The sequence below is a fragment of the Bombina bombina genome, chromosome 3 (assembly GCF_027579735.1).
Source record: "Bombina bombina isolate aBomBom1 chromosome 3, aBomBom1.pri, whole genome shotgun sequence".
Lineage (NCBI taxonomy): Eukaryota > Metazoa > Chordata > Amphibia > Anura > Bombinatoridae > Bombina > Bombina bombina.
Window position 1 is genome coordinate 936,636 of NC_069501.1, and position 16,647 is coordinate 953,282.

The 16,647-nt window shown below is 41.7% G+C and overlaps 2 non-coding genes and 1 pseudogene across 2 annotated transcripts; all 3 read right to left on the reverse strand.

Moving 5' to 3' along the window:
* Positions 1-3,180: 3,180 nt before the first annotated feature.
* Positions 3,181-3,371, reverse strand: LOC128654924 (U2 spliceosomal RNA). The gene has a single exon (XR_008401563.1). It is a non-coding gene; the product is annotated as a U2 spliceosomal RNA (small nuclear RNA).
* Positions 3,372-4,389: 1,018 nt separating this feature from the next.
* Positions 4,390-4,590, reverse strand: LOC128654995 (uncharacterized; annotated as a pseudogene).
* Positions 4,591-11,018: 6,428 nt separating this feature from the next.
* Positions 11,019-11,215, reverse strand: LOC128655063 (U2 spliceosomal RNA). The gene has a single exon (XR_008401640.1). It is a non-coding gene; the product is annotated as a U2 spliceosomal RNA (small nuclear RNA).
* Between the last annotated feature and the right edge of the window lie 5,432 nt (positions 11,216-16,647).

A 16,647-nucleotide genomic window follows, 5' to 3' on the forward strand; every position in this document is an offset into this window, starting at 1 on the left:
AGGAGTCTCATGAGACAATGAGGAAAACAGGTTGGGGGTTTCAAAGTGGCAACCGCTCCGCAACTTCTTCCACAGAAACAGCCGCACCCTCCTCCATGAACTCAGTCTCAATACCCACAATGGAAACGTCAGAGGAATCTGACAAATTGCCATCTTCCTTCCTAGATTTCTTAGGGGCAAGTCTCTCTAACCTGGCAAGCTTCTTCTCCAACTGCCGTTTCTTCTTATCAGAGACCTTCCCACGCTGTTGTTGAAATCTCAAAAGCAGATCTTCTCTTTGCTGTTTGAAATCCAGCTTATATTTCTTCACAGGGGAACCATGATGTGTTTTAAAAGTCTCAGCCCTCACATCCCCATCAGACTGAACAGAAGCAAGTACAGACACTCTTGAAGTGGGCACCTGACCAGCCCCAATAGAACTTACATGATGCTTCACAGCACGCCAGGCCCCCACATCATTTTTGGCATTAGGGTCCCGCTCAAAACCACAGCGCTTCATATTTGCCGCCTCCTCTTTACTCAAAACAAATTGAGTAGCAGCTGAATCTTGCTGAGCAGACACAACAGAGGAATCCTTTGCAGCCGGCTTCTTCTCCCATCTCCTTCTGTCTGGGCAATCTTTAAATTCATGATCACGCTTACCACAGTGATGACAGGTCTTATTAGGGCATTCACTGGCAGTGTGATCCAACTTGCCAGAGAACCTACACACAGGAACTTCTACAGATTCATGGCCGTATTTCATGCATTTTTTACAAAATGCCGGCATCTGGTTATAAAAAAGGAAACCCCTATTGTTCCCAATTGAAAAACATTGGAGGGGGTCTCCTATAACCATCAGGGTCTTTACGAAAAGTGGCTTTAAAAACCCTTTTCCCAGTCCAAACTCCAAACTGATTGGTAACTTTTTTAACAAAAAGCACCTCCGAACAGAATCTTAAAAGATAATTCCTTACCACCTCCATAGGCACATGAGGATTATAGATGTGTATGGTAAGGAATTTAACCGGATTGTCAAACAAAGGAGTGATCTTAATACCCTTCATGACGTCAGAAATATCCATCGCTTTGCACGACTCACATACAAAATTGGCCAGGTACTCCGAGATTAGGGTAAGATCAAAATACCCCCTACGTTCAAAATCCTGGAAACACATAAAGTCTGTGTATCCCAATTTAAGAGTCTCATGCAAAAGCACTTTCTGCAGGAACTCACCATTCTTGAGTCCCTGATACTCTGGATCCACCTCAATCCTCAAGGTATCCAACTGCATTCTTGGTAGCATTCCTGGACGTTCTCCTCCATCCTCTTCCAGTCCACCACCTCCAGATCTTCCAACTCCATCACCTCCTCAACGTTGTTCACCTGCTATTATAGCAGAAAATGATCGCAACCGGACGTTTTGGATAGCTGACCCCCCAATAGCAGCAGGTGGTGCACCCGAAGGAAACACCACCAGGCTGAGGGGTCAGGTTCCGCAACTCCTAATGGCTCAGACACTTGATCTGAGCGAAAAGGCCGAGAAGCGATAACCGCAACGCTCTTGCCTGGGACGCCGCACGCTCAAAGCACTCCCTCTGCCTCTGGGAGACGGGGAACACCAATGCTGCTTCCGACAAATCCCACCATTGGAAATTAAAAAACAACAACCAACAACAATCCATGGCTGGCTGCTAGGCCCGAAAAAAGACAACTACTGCCCAGGGAAAACAACTCTGCTTGGTGATAAAAAGCAGCAGCGGCGACCAGGAACCTGCTGCCTGACTACTGGACAGATAGCTGCTCTGTAATTTGCATGGTTCCTCCTCCTCCCCTTCCCCCGAAAGCGCCCCCCTCACCCCACCCCCTCCTTCCCCGTGCCCCCCTCACCCGCGCCCCCCTCACCCCACCCCCTCCTTCCCCGCGCCCCCTCACCCCACCCCCTCCTTCCCCGCGCCCCCCTCACCCCACCCCCTCCTTCCCCGCGCCCCCCTCACCCCACCCCCTCCTTCCCCGCGCCCCCCTCACCCCACCCCCTCCTTCCCCGCGCCCCCCTCACCCCACCCCCTCCTTCCCCGCGCCCCCCTCACCCCACCCCCTCCTTCCCCGCGCCCCCCTCACCCCACCCCCTCCTTCCCCGCGCCCCCCCTCACCCCACCCCCTCCTTCCCCGCGCCCCCCTCACCCCACCCCCTCCTTCCCCGCGCCCCCCTCACCCCACCCCCTCCTTCCCCACCCCCTCCTTCCCTGCGCCCCCCTCACCCCACCCCCTCCTTCCCCGCGCCCCCCCCCACTCCCTCCTTCCCCGCGCCCCCTCACCCCACCCCCTCCTTCCCCGCGCCCCCCTCACCCCACCCCCTCCTTCCCCGCGCCCCCCTCACCCCACCCCCTCCTTCCCCGCGCCCCCCTCACCCAACCCCCCTCACCCCACCCCCTCCTTCCCCGCGCCCCCCTCACCCCACCCCCTCCTTCCCCGCGCCCCCCTCACCCCACCCCCTCCTTCCCCGCGCCCCCCTCCCTGCACACCGGAGACAGATAGAAAGTCGTGAAAGCACCTGGCTGGCTGATCAGGCTGATTGCACCTAGCTGCTACTGGATCTTGTGGACCTAGCTGCCCGCCTTACTACCTAGCTAGCTAGCAGGCTCAACTCATTTTTTTAAACTTCCCTGTCCAGGCACCAGGTGGAGAAAGAAGCACACGGACAACACTGACAGCTCAAAAGACTTTTATTGTCTGCCAAGAAGGAGAGATAGATAGATAGATTGATAGAAAGAAAGAAAGACAACAAAAAATAAAGAGACCAAAAAACAAAAAAATCCACTAAATTATTAAACACATAAATAAATCAAGCAATGGATACATCAATACATACAAAATGAGGAAACACATAAATAAATCAATGAATTTACACAGCAATACATAGATTTGTGAAGAAATGCTCATCACATGAAGAATGAAAATAAAAAGGATAGCAAACACGTCGCCTCTCCAAGTAACAGCCGTTGTGTAGGCCAGCACACAAGGGGTTAACAAGAGTCCAAAAGAAAGCTGTGTGCACAGAATGGTAAAAAAGAATGCAGGCAGGAAAGCAGCTTGTGGCTGAGGCTTTCTTCCCAAAATCTGCTACTGCAGCAGCTCATTTTGGCTTCTCGGCTTTTGGTTAGTTTGGGATGATTCTGTTTTTGTCACACTGCAAAAGAGAGGGGTGCACCGGTCCTGGAGGTACTGCAATACCAGGTCAATGCGTGGAGTGGACAGAGCAAGCTCTTCTTCCATCTCCCTGTTTCAAAAATCCATTTAATATATGGCACCCAGATAGGGCGCGTATCAGATATTAAACTGATAAGAACAGATACTACACTTGATCTTAGCCAAAAGGCCGAGAAGCGATAACCGCAACGCTCAGAGCACTCCCTCTGCCTCGGGGAGACAGGGCAGCACTCCAATGCTAACCACAAATCACACCATTGCAAATCCAAAAGCAGCAGCAAATAACACATGGATAGGCCAGACAAAAAACACAACTAGATATAACCACTAAATAATCTGCTTTAGGAGAAAAAGCAGCAGCGGCGACCAGGAACCTGCTGCTGCCTCCTGACTACTGGACAGAGAGCTGCTCTCCAATTTGCATGGCTCCGCCTCCTCCACCCTCCCCCGAAAACAGCCCCCCTCCTTCCCCCCGCCATCGTCGGAGCTGCACTCCGCATACACACAGAAAGGCGTCAAAGCCACCGGGCTGGCACATCAGGCTGATTGGACCGAGTAGCTGCTGCTGCTGCTGCTACTGGATCTTGTGGGCCTGCCTGCCTGCCTGCCTGTCTAGCTCGATAGCTAGCTAGCTAGCAAGCAGGCTCAACTCTATTTTTTAAAAATTCCCTGTCCAGGCACCACCAGGGGGAGAAAGAAGCACACAGACAACATTGACAGCTCCAAAGACTTTTATTGTCTGCCAAGAAGGAGAGATAGATAGATAGATAGATAGAAAGATAGAAAAGAAATTATTAGTAAACACATCAATAAAGCAAGAAATAGACACATCGAAATGCATACAAAATAAGGAACCACAGAAATAAATAAATACATACATAAATAAATAAATAAGTAAATCAATAAATGAATGCATGAATTTAAACAGCAATACATAGATTTGGGAAGAAATGCTCATCAAATGAAGAATGAACACAAAAGGATAGCAAACACGTCGCCTCGCCAGCTTAATACAGTTTCCTAGGCTTTTTTGGCCCGGTACACAAGGGGTTAACAAGAATCCGAAATGAAATCAAGCAGGCAGGAAAGCAGCTCGTCGCTGAGGATTTCTTCCAGAAACAAGCTGCTGCAGCTCATTTCGGATTCTGGTTGTTGTATGGATGAGGATGATTATTCTGTTTTTGTCACACAGCAAAAGAGAGGGGTGCACCGGTCCTGGAGGTACTGCAATACCAGGTCAATGCGTGGAGTGGACAGAGCAAGCTCTTCTTCCATCTCCCTGTTTCAAAAATCCATTTAATATATGGCACCCAGATAGGGCGCGTATCAGATATTAAACTGATAAGAACAGATTTTTTTTTTTTTTTTTTTTTTTTTTTCTCACTTCAGTTAAGAGTTAACCTCCAGTTTTAATTCCCCCGAAGGAGAATACGCCCATAAAACCAATGAGGGACTCAATCACATCATCTGTGAAAAAGCCAGAAAAATCAGTAAAAACTGGCTTAAACAAACAGACATAAAATTACATAAAATAACTGGCATAAAACAACTGGCATAAAAGAACTGTCCCTTAGAATAACCCTATAAGCTCACCCTCAGCTCTGACCCTCTCTTCACCAACCCAACTAACTGACCCTACAGCTTACCCTACAGCTGTCCCTACAACTGTCCCTAGAAAAGCATAAAATATAATTAAAAGGAGATCCGGCTCCAGAACAAAAAGCCAAAATGGGCTTTAGCGTCTTTGTCTCCAATGCTTTTCTTTTCGCGTAAATAATAAATATGGATTAAACTCAAGGCATATTGTACACAGTTCTTTACAGATAAAATTTCATGATTAAAAAGTAAAATATTTCTGGCCAGCCAGATGGCTTCTTTAAAACAATTGATAATAAGCCAGACATATAAAAACTTTTCTTCCGCTATGCAAAGCATCTTGCCATATAAAACAGCCTCATGGTTGAGAATCCTCAGACCGCCTACCCACTTTAGAAGGGGACTAATTTGCCTCCAGACCTCTTGTGCAAATCTGCAGTTCCAAAAGATGTGAAGTGGCGTCTCACAACTTTCACACCCTGCTCGAGGGCACTTGGCACTGGCAACCAGGCCCCGTCTATGCTGGAATTCCCTGGTAGGGAGAGAGTCTGTGACAATCCCCCAGGCCAAATCCTTCTGGAAGTTAGATAGAAATTTATGCGCCACATTCTTCCAGACTTGTCGAGAGACAATTGCAGAAAAATTTATAACAGGACTTATAACTTCGCCAGTGAAAAATACCCCAAAAATTTTCTTATGGTCAATTAAAGTCTCTGTAGTAAAATTCTGCAACTTAAAAACTCGAATGATTCTCTCTAAAACCACATAATGTTTGGGCAGGTTAAACACATAAGGTCTATTCAAAGCCAATTGTACCCATTTGTATTTGTGAAAAATAAATCCAGTGGTGTATTTTATAAACAAACTAGCAATGCAATCCTCACTGCAAAGAGCCATCTTTATATTATAGGATAAAAACTTAAAACTTAAAAACCTATCCATGTCCAGAGCGTTCTTCCCACCATTAAAAGACAATTTCTGTAATTCAGTTCTTTTAAAACGCTCCATTTTAGCCCCCCAATAAAAAATAAAACACTCACGAATAATTCTCTTTAAAAATAAAACCGGGGGAAATAAAACCATGGATACATATAAAACAATGGGTAAAATCACCTGTCTCACTATTAAAATTTTACCCTCTAGAGTTAACTTTCTAAAAGCCCATAACTGAATTTTTTTCCTAACTTTAGCTAAAACGGTTTCCCACATAAAATCATACTTCATGTTACCCGTAAAATAGATGCCTAAAATCTTAATCTTATCTCTCACAAGCGGCACAGTCACACCAAGCAAACTGTCCCACCGGCCATACAACATACACTCAGATTTATCCGTATTCATCTTACACCCAGACGCACAACAGAACCACTCCACAGTCCTTACTGCTCTATTTAAAGAGACTATGTCAGTGCACAGAACGGTGATGTCATCCATGTATGCCACGGTTTTAGCTTGCGTTCCTCCCCCTCCAGGAACAGGCACACCACGAATCACCTTGTCTTTTCTTAATGCACATAATAGTGGCTCAACACAACAAATAAATAAAATAGGTGATAAGGGGCAACCCTGCTTAACCCCAGACTTAATAAAAACACCATCAGTTAAAAACCCATTAACAGACACTCTACTCACACAACCATCATACACACTCTTAATCTGATTCAGCATCCGTACAGGCACACCCATCTTCTCTAAAACCGTAAATAAAAACTCATGTGACACGCGATCGAAGGCTTTCTCAAAATCTACACTAAAAAGAGCCAAGCTCTGGTCCCTATCTAAACAATAAAATATCGAATCTCTAATCGTGCTTAAAATTTCCGTTATACTCCTCCCAGGCACCGCACAGGCCTGACAGGGGGCTACAACTTTGGAAATGACAGATTTCAAACGGGATGCTAAAAGTTTAGTAAAAATTTTATAATCTGTATTTAAAAGTGTAATGGGACGCCAGTTCTTAATACTATCTTTATCACCTTTTTTATAAATTAAAACAACAACCCCCTGCGTCCAAGATAAAGGTAAAATATTAAAATCACTACACTTTTTAAATAAAATCATAAAATCATCTTTTAAAACATCCCAAAAAACCCTATAAAATTCAATTGGTAACCCATCATTTCCTGGGGTCTTACCATTACTAAAACTTTTAATAACCCCTAAAATTTCTGCACAATTAAAATCCTGAGCTAAAAAAGATTGATCATTAAAATTAAAAGAAGAATCCAATTGTGATAAAAAATGTTCTTTTAGGGAGGGATCTAAAAATTTGGGAGAATATAAATCCGAATAAAAATTAAAAACCTCTTGCTTCATACCATTAATATCAGATTTCCCCTCTATACTCCCCATAAAACTCTTTTTACTAACTAATTTTTTAAAAAAGAACCTAGAACACTTCTCATCCTCCTCTAAAACTTGTACTTTAGAATTAAAAATTATTTGTTTCCCCTTTTCTTCTAAATTTTTCCTAATTTCTTCTTTTAATTTTAAAATATCATCATCTACATTAAAACCATAAGAACGTGCCTGATAAAGTGCCTGAAGTCTAAAATTAAGTTTAGCATAAAATTCCCTCTTCTCCCTAGCCACTCTCTTACCCATTTTAATAAAAAAGTCCCGAATTAAAACTTTAACCTTATCCCACCATAAAATAATGTCCTCATCCCCCCGACTAAAACTCCACTTCTTATAATTATCAATAAAACTCTGTCTAATAAAATCATCATCTAAAAGAGAGGTATTTAATTTCCAATAAGAGGATTTAAAATTCTGCTCAGCAGGTAGATCACACACACACTCTAAAAGCTTGTGGTCAGAAAACACATTCTCACTTAAAACACAAGACCGCAAACTAAAAACCTTTGATAAAAACATAAAATTAATACGGGATTTAACCGCCCTATTACTCCACGTAAAACCAGGATCCGCACCATTCAACCTCATCCATACATCATTTAGCCTAAAATCCTCAATCATACCTTTCAACACACTAGCAGACCCATCCAAACGCTCACTCACACTCACACTCTCCCTCTTCTCACCTGGTAAAACACAGTTAAAATCCCCACCTAAAATCAAAGGTTCTGAACCTGCTAAAAACAAAGCTAAAATCTTAAAAAACTCTAACCTCTCTTTTTTAATAACCGGGGCATAGACATTAAAACACCTAAAACTAAAATTAAAATAACTGACGTGGACAACTAAAAGCCTACCCGGGACAATTTCCATAAAACTATTAATAATAAAATCATGGCTATTAAAAAGGATGCCCACCCCTACAGATTTGTTTTCATTACTCCCAGACCATACGGATGGGCCCCTATCCCAATATTTTTTTAAAACTTCCACTTTATCATTTTTATCAATACAACATTCCTGTAAATAAATAATGTCATTATTAGTATTAACCAAAAAATCACACAGGGCCGCCCTCCGAGGAGGGCTTTTAAAGCCCCGTGTATTTAGCGATGCTAACTTAAGCATCTAGAGAGGAGTAGCACAGCATCCTACTTAGAGAATCTCCTAAGCAGAATACCATCCTGGCCCTCAGAAACGTCACTGGGCGCAGGACTTGCCACAACCTCTCCAGCAGGCATTGACGTATCGTCAATCCTGATGACGCTAGCCTCGTCACTGCTAGCTTCAGAAATCCTATCAGTCCCGGACAAAGCACTAAAGTCAATGTTCCGTAAAGCTTCGGGGGGGGAGACTGGTTCATGATCTAGAGCAAGAAATCTGTTAGGATGCTCCAAGTGGCTCAAGGAAGGGGAAAGATCCTCCTCAAGCTGGAACTTCGGTTTCTTTGAGGGATTTAAGCCCCTCTCAACCATAACATCCACTATAGAATCACACAATTTCGGCTTCTCAGAAGCGAACTTCTCAGCCCTAGATCCAGATTTTGACTTGGAAACTGCTGCCTTTTTTTGCTGAGAAGACGTGGGAGGAATGAAAGACCCCTGAACCGAGCCAGAGGCACCTCCCTCACCAGTATCCATAGGGACATGATCCTCAACAGGAGGTACAGATTCCTGAGATCCGACTTCTTCACCCGCCACCTCCATAGGAGAAGAGGGGACAGACCGATCAGCCACAGGATGCACCTGACACCCCCCCTTCTCAGAAGGAGTACCTAGGTGCACCACAAAGGGCTGTTTCCTCGTCTCCCATCGCCGCCTCTCAGGACAAAAACGACTCAGGTGATCCAACTCACCACAGAGATCACAGACACGAATTTTACAATCTTTACTCAAATGCCCCGGCTGTTTACAGAACCGGCACACTTGGTCCTCAAGGCAGTCAGAGGAATCATGCCCATATTTCAAGCATGTACGGCAATACGGGGGCATCTGGTTGAAGACCAAAAAACCCCTATTACTCCCAATGGAAAACAGAGGGGGAGGTCTAAGAAATCCCCCAAATTCCCCTGCATCTGGACGGAAGGATACACAGAATTTCCATTTTCCAGACCAGACCCCACAGGAGTTAAAAACTTTCCCCTCAGGTTTTATTCTTGAGCAGAACCGCATGAGGTAGCGGGCGATCTCCTCCTCCCTCACATGAGGGTTATACATGTGTACAATCAGTAATTTTTCCCCGCCACCAAACATAGGGGAAAATTTTACCCCTTGCAGATCCTCATGTGCTTGATAGATTCGATATTTCTCTAAGACAACATTAGTTAGCTGATTAGAGAACATAGTTAAATCGAAATATCCTTTTCTGTAAAAATCTTGAAAGCACATAAATTGATCGAAAGAGAAACCAAATAATGCCACCATAATCTGTTTTTGTAAAAAAACACCATTCTTTAAAACCTGGTGTTCAGGAGCCACTTGGATCCGCAAAGTATCGTATGGGTAGGTCCCAATTGAATGATCCTGCCTACGACCTCCCGGTACCCCCTTACCATCAGGACGACGTCCAGCCTCCACACCAACTCTGACACCTCCGACACCTCCGACACCCTCCACGACACTTCCTCCAGTAATCGCTGCCATGATGGCAACACGATCGCAACCCGGACGCTTTGGATAGCTAACCCCCCAATAGCAGCAGGTGGTGCACCCGAAGGAAACACCACCAGGCCGAGGGGTCAGGTTCCGCCACTCCTTCTGACTCAGACACTTGATCTGAGCCAAAAGGCCGAGAAGCGATAACCGCAACGCTCTTGTCTGGGACGCCGCACGCTCAGAGCACTCCCTCTGCCTCGGGGAGACAGGGCAGCACTCCAATGCTAACCACAAATCACACCATTGCAAATCCAAAAGCAGCAGCCAATAACAACACATGGCTAGGCCAGACAAAAAACACAACTAGATAACCACAAAATAATCTGCTTTAGGAGAAAAAGCAGCAGCGGCGGCGACCAGGAACCTGCTGCTGCCTCCTGACTACTGGACAGAGAGCTGCTCTCCAATTTGCATGGCTCCGCCTCCTCCACCCTCCCCCGAAAACAGCCCCCCTCCTTCCCCCCGCCATCGTCGGAGCTGCACTCCGCAGACACACAGAAAGGCGTCAAAGCCACCGGGCTGGCAGATCAGGCTGATTGGACCGAGTAGCTGCTGCTGCTACTGGATCTTGTGGGCCTAGCTGCCTGCCTGTCTAGCTCGATAGCTAGCTAGCTAGCTAGCTAGCAAGCAGGCTCAACTCTATTTTTTAAAACTTCCCTGTCCAGGCACCACCAGAGGGAGAACGAAGCACACAGACAACATTGACAGCTCCAAAGACTTTTATTGTCTGCCAAGAAGGAGAGATAGATAGATAGATAGATAGATAGATAGATAGAAAGATAGAAAGAAATAAATTATTAGTAAACACATCAATAAAGCAAGAAATGGACACATCGAAATACATACAAAATGAGGAACCACAGAAATCAATCAATCAATAAATAAATAAATACATAAATTAATAAATAGAGAGAACCAAAAAAATTATAAATGAATGCATGCATTTACACAGCAATACATAGATTGGGGAAGAAATGCTCATCAAATGAAGAATGAACACAAAAGGATAGCAAACACGTCGCCTCGCCAGCTTAATACCGTTTCCTAGGCTTTTTTGGCCCGGCACACAAGGGGTTAACAAGAATCCGAAATGAAATCAAGCAGGCAGGAAAGCAGCTCGTCGCTGAGGATTTCTTCCAGAAACAAGCTGCTGCAGCTCATTTCGGCTTCTGGTTGTTGGGATGAGGATGATTATTCTGTTTTTGTCACACAGCAAAAGAGAGGGGTGCCCAGGTCCTGGAGGTACTGCAATACCAGGTCAATGCGTGGAGTGGACAGAGCAAGCTCTTCTTCCATCTCCCTGTTTCAAAAATCCATTTAATATATGGCACCCAGATAGGGGACGTATCAGATATTAAACTAAGAAAAGATTTTTTTCCCCCTACTCAGTCATGAGTGAGACCTTCTAAAATTCTATCTCCTATAAAGGGTTTCAAGGAAATTGCCACATAAAGAGTCACTCAATCACATTATCGTGAATATATATATATATTTATTTTTTTAATTTTTATTGAGGTTATAATATAAAACAAATATTAGGTACATATACAATATGATTGATCAATGACATATTCACTGTGATTAGAGCATTGAGACAAAGCATTTAGGCATTATGTAAAATAATACAAGTGACTTAATTCCCATAAGACAACAAATGATAGAGTAATTATAATAGCAAACAATCATAACTGAAACCTCTGGATAATATAGCACATTAGTAATGGTATTAGCACAAATTAGCTAGAATAAGGTCTGAAGGCAAGTGAAGAGTTCAATTTAGCATAATATTGAATGAACTTATAATTAATTGGTTTACTCGTACCCACAATTATTTGAAGCACTAGGGGAGAGAGAGGAACGCCAATGAAACAAACGACCACTACTAAGTCTAACACTGTATAGTTATGGAATAGGCGGTAATAACTATGGGTGAGTAAGGTAATCTTCACCAACCTCCAGCTATGTATAAAAAGGTAGAAGCACATTAGCGGTAATTTCAAGATAACCTTTAATTAGAGGGGAGGCGAAAAAAATAGAAGGTAACTGGGTATAGACGTGCATGAAAACAATATTGCAGGATTAAGGGTTGTGCTGTAGAGCCTATTCCTGACTATTGATAAGGCTTTAGAGAACATGGTAATATATTTAACCAGTTGCAACTACTTTGTTAGCAAGCATTGGTGCTTACCTCCTACAGTAAAGTGTAATTGTGCCTATTACGTATGGAGATCATAGAACTGTAAATACATGAGACTGTAATATACCTTATACACACATAAAAACTGTGACAGACATCAGTTCTCTTCTGATAACATTAGCTGTAGTCGGTAAGAAGCAGTAAAGTGTAATTGTGCCTATTACGTATGGAGATCATAGAACTGTAAATACATGAGACTGTAATATATCTTATACACACATAAAAACTGTTACAGACATCAGTTCTCTTCTGATAACATTAGCTGTAGTCGGTAAGAAGCAGTAAAGTGTAATTGTGCCTATTACGTATGGAGATCATAGAACTGTAAATACATGAGACTGTAATATACCTTATACACACATAAAAACTGTGACAGACATCAGTTCTCTTCTGATAACATTAGCTGTAGTCGGTAAGAAGCAGTAAAGTGTAATTGTGCCTATTACGTATGGAGATCATAGAACTGTAAATACATGAGACTGTAATATACCTTATACACACATAAAAACTGTGACAGACATCAGTTCTCTTCTGATAACATTAGCTGTAGTCGGTAAGAAGCAGTAAAGTGTAATTGTGCCTATTACGTATGGAGATCATAGAACTGTAAATACATGAGACTGTAATATACCTTATACACACATAAAAACTGTTACAGACATCAGTTCTCTTCTGATAACATTAGCTGTAGTCGGTAAGAAGCAGTAAAGTGTAATTGTGCCTATTACGTATGGAGATCATAGAACTGTAAATACATGAGACTGTAATATACCTTATACACACATAAAAACTGTGACAGACATCAGTTCTCTTCTGATAACATTAGCTGTAGTCGGTAAGAAGCAGTAAAGTGTAATTGTGCCTATTACGTATGGAGATCATAGAACTGTAAATACATGAGACTGTAATATACCTTATACACACATAAAAACTGTGACAGACAGTTCTCTTCTGATAACATTAGCTGTAGTCGGTAAGAAGCAGTAAAGTGTAATTGTGCCTATTACGTATGGAGATCATAGAACTGTAAATACATGAGACTGTAATATACCTTATACACACATAAAAACTGTTACAGACATCAGTTCTCTTCTGATAACATTAGCTGTAGTCGGTAAGAAGCAGTAAAGTGTAATTGTGCCTATTACGTATGGAGATCATAGAAATGTAAATACATGAGACTGTAATATACCTTATACACACATAAAAACTGTGACAGACATCAGTTCTCTTCTGATAACATTGGCTGTAGTCGGTAAGAAGCAGTAAAGTGTAATTGTGCCTATTACGTATGGAGATCATAGAAATGTAAATACATGAGACTGTAATATACCTTATACACACATAAAAACTGTTACAGACATCAGTTCTCTTCTGATAACATTAGCTGTAGTCGGTAAGAAGCAGTAAAGTGTAATTGTGCCTATTACGTATGGAGATCATAGAACTGTAAATACATGAGACTGTAATATACCTTATACACACATAAAAACTGTTACAGACATCAGTTCTCTTCTGATAACATTAGCTGTAGTCGGTAAGAAGCAGTAAAGGAAAATATATAACTACCTTGTTGTGGCCTGCATTTAGATAATTAGATGATCAGTAAAGGACAGCTCAATATATGTATAATTAGGAGTCCTGGAGCAGTCTCAAGCAATACTGCAATCTAAGCCAAGCGTACAGAAAAATGTTATATTTAGAGTATAATTGAATCTCTACTCCCCTCCATTGGTAGAAAAAGGTAATTCCATCTTCCATCTTAAAGATATAGGTTTAAGGGCTAGATTTATCACAGGCAAGTCGTAATGTCTGATACGTGCGCCTGAAACTGCGCCTCTACTCGCTTCTGTGACGGCGCAAATTTGCGCTCATATTTATCACAAAACTGCTCGTAACTACGCGCCTTTTAATGATAAATCCTGCTGGTCGCAATTGTACATCCCCATATTTATCATGAATCAACCTAAATTTTGCGCCTAACTCTATTTCTATATTGCTATATATGTATGTCCTAATATTACTCATTTCGTATATTTAAATGTCTGTGTTCATATGTATATAAATAGCGTGTACATGTAATATGTAGTTCTATGTAGATCTCACAATAACAATATGATAGCATGCTAGTTGTCATTTTTTATTGTCTACTGCTATTTAAATGTAAATGCATTGACATATATAATTTATATATATATATATATATGTGTGTGTGTGTCAAATAGTATTTACACAAAGCAGTCTATTTAATGTTATATTTGTATAGTAATTTTCTTAACTCAATTCTCACTTCCATGATACACTTCACATGTCTTTACAAACATTATCCAAAAGCTTGAAACAAGTTTACACCTGTCTATGCCAAATGAAACAAGTTTACAGCTGTCTATGCCAAATGAAACAAGTTTACAGCTGTCTATGCCAAATGAAACAAGTTTACAGCTGTCTATGCCAAATGAAACAAGTTTACAGCTGTCTATGCCAAATGAAACAAGTTTACAGCTGTCTATGCCAAATGAAACAAGTTTACAGCTGTCTATGCCAAATGAAACAAGTTTACAGCTGTCTATGCCAAATGAAACAAGTTTACACCTGTCTATGCCAAATGAAACAAGTTTACACCTGTCTATGCCAAATGAAACAAGTTTACACCTGTCTATGCCAAATGAAACAAGTTTACACCTGTCTATGCCAAATGAAACAAGTTTACACCTGTCTATGCCAAATGAAACAAGTTTACACCTGTCTATGCCAAATGAAACAAGTTTACACCTGTCTATGCCAAATGAAACACGTTTACACCTGTCTATGCCAAATGAAACACGTTTACAGCTGTCTATGCCAAATGAAACACGTTTACAGCTGTCTATGCCAAATGAAACACGTTTACAGCTGTCTATGCCAAATGAAACAAGTTTACACCTGTCTATGCCAAATGAAACAAGTTTACACCTGTCTATGCCAAATGAAACAAGTTTACAGCTGTCTATGCCAAATGAAACAAGCTTACACCTGTCTATGCCAAATGAAACAAGTTTACACCTGTCTATGCCAAATGAAACAAGTTTACACCTGTCTATGCCAAATGAAACAAGTTTACAGCTGTCTAAGCCAAATGAAACAAGTTTACAGCTGTCTATGCCAAATGAAACACGTTTACAGCTGTCTATGCCAAATGAAACACGTTTACACCTGTCTATGCCAAATGAAACACGTTTACACCTGTCTATGCCAAATGAAACACGTTTACACCTGTCTATGCCAAATGAAACACGTTTACACCTGTCTATGCCAAATGAAACACGTTTACACCTGTCTATGCCAAATGAAACACGTTTACACCTGTCTATGCCAAATGAAACACGTTTACACCTGTCTATGCCAAATGAAACACGTTTACACCTGTCTATGCCAAATGAAACACGTTTACACCTGTCTATGCCAAATGAAACAAGTTTACACCTGTCTATGCCAAATGAAACAAGTTTACAGCTGTCTATGCCAAATGAAACACGTTTACACCTGTCTATGCCAAATGAAACACGTTTACACCTGTCTATGCCAAATGAAACACGTTTACACCTGTCTATGCCAAATGAAACACGTTTACAGCTGTCTATGCCAAATGAAACAAGTTTACAGCTGTCTATGCCAAATGAAACAAGTTTACACCTGTCTATGCCAAATGAAACAAGTTTACACCTGTCTATGCCAAATGAAACAAGTTTACACCTGTCTATGCCAAATGAAACAAGTTTACACCTGTCTAAGCCAAATGAAACACGTTTACAGCTGTCTATGCCAAATGAAACACGTTTACAGCTGTCTATGCCAAATGAAACACGTTTACAGCTGTCTATGCCAAATGAAACAAGTTTACAGCTGTCTATGCCAAATGAAACAAGTTTACAGCTGTCTATGCCAAATGAAACAAGTTTACACCTGTCTATGCCAAATGAAACAAGTTTACACCTGTCTATGCCAAATGAAACAAGTTTACACCTGTCTATGCCAAATGAAACAATTGCTACATGTCGTGTCATTTTTTTTTTTCAAACTCATTTAAATTAAAATGTTGAGTCTCCTCTTTGTGCCATACTGTTATGTGAATCAACTATGCTCATTGTGACATTTTCAATATTGTAATTTCATAAATAATGCGACACATTTTTTTTTAAACCAAAAAATAATTTATTAACAAATAACTAAATATAAATAATAAATTAACACAAACATTTAGAACAAAACAGAAACTAGAAATAAAATTACAAAACATTAAATCGACTGTCTGGTAGTAATTATTTTATCCAGGAGCTCCCGGACTTGCGCCTCTGTATCGCGCAGGAACCTAACGATCATGTCCCGACTGGTTATTTCTGTTCCATCTGCAAAAACATTAAAAACAAATAAACAAAAATTTTAAGGTCATTCGTTACTTATATAGATCAGTCTCTGGGGGATTTTTATCAATCTCCGAATGGTACATCGTGTTTCTGGCGCGCCATCTATGAAACTGCGGTCACAAAAAATAATGCTGCTCCATATTCGGTCCGACTGCCTGGAGCAGACGGATAGAGGTCGCCGGCAATCAACCAGATCAAATACGATTGGGTTAATTGACATCGTCCTGCTGGCGGCCTCTTTGACGCGAT